Here is a 1207-nt window from a genome sequence, read left to right as displayed (position 1 = left end):
GCTTCTGAGGACATTTGGAACAATTTATAACTGTTCCTTGACTATGCTATGCTGCATTGCTTGTCCACCTCTGTGTGGGATACCATCATTCGTTCATTTACTCCTTTGTTTTTTATTCAAAAACATTCATTGTACATCACCTGTATATACTAAAACTAGTAAAGAGATTACATTCAGAGGGAGGACATCATCTATATCAACCAAATTAGTAAACATGTGCTTAAAACAATCAGGCTGAATGCTATGAACTTGGCAGTATAAAGTCAGAGGACCTGAATTGGGGAAGAGCATGAGACAGTAAACTTGCCCCCTCATTCTTTACAGGGCTAACTCTGAAATATGTGTCAGAGTTTTATTTTAGGTATTTTGAGGCTTAGATATTAAGTATGCATGTATTTACAGTTATATTTTCTTCATGCATTGATTCTTTTATTATTATGAAATATCCATCATTGTCTCTAGTAATATTTCTTGTAAAGTCTATTTTGTCTGATATTAGTATAACTACTGAAGTTTTCCAGTGATTTCTGTTTAAATATGTCTTTTCCCATCATTTTACATTTAATTTACTTGTGTCTTTGAATATATTGTGACTCTAACAATTGAAGAAATTGTATCATTGATGTGGAGGCAGTGGCCATGGTAGTTGCTGAGGGCAGGGAGAGGGAAGAAGAGAAGTGATGTGAGGACATATTCAGGATTTGGAGTTGTCCTAAATGATATTGCAGGGACAGATGCTGGACATTATATATCCTGCCATAACCCACTGAATGGACTGGGGGAGAGTGTAAACTACAATGTAAACTATAACCCATGCTGTGTAACAGTACTCCAAAATGTATTCACCAAATGCAATGAATGTGCCACAATGATGGAAGAGGTTATTGATGTGGCAGGAGAGGGATGATGTGGGGTTGGGGGTATATGGGAACCTCTTATATTTCTTTTTGTTTTTGTTTGTTTTTGGTTTTGGTTTTTGTTTTTTTACTTCTTTCTCTATTTAAAAAAAAATGTCACATTCAAAAAATATGAGATTCCTGTATACCCCCCACCTCACCTCACCCCACTCCTCCCACATCAACAACCTCTTTCATCATCGTGGGACATTCACTGCATTTGGTGAATACATTTTGGAGCACTGCTGCACCACATGGATAGTGGTTTACATTGTAGTTTACACTCTCCCCCAGTCCACCCAGTGGGCCAT

The sequence above is a fragment of the Dasypus novemcinctus genome, chromosome 14 (genome assembly GCF_030445035.2).
Source record: "Dasypus novemcinctus isolate mDasNov1 chromosome 14, mDasNov1.1.hap2, whole genome shotgun sequence".
NCBI lineage: Eukaryota > Metazoa > Chordata > Mammalia > Cingulata > Dasypodidae > Dasypus > Dasypus novemcinctus.
This window is presented reverse-complemented; position numbering follows the sequence as displayed.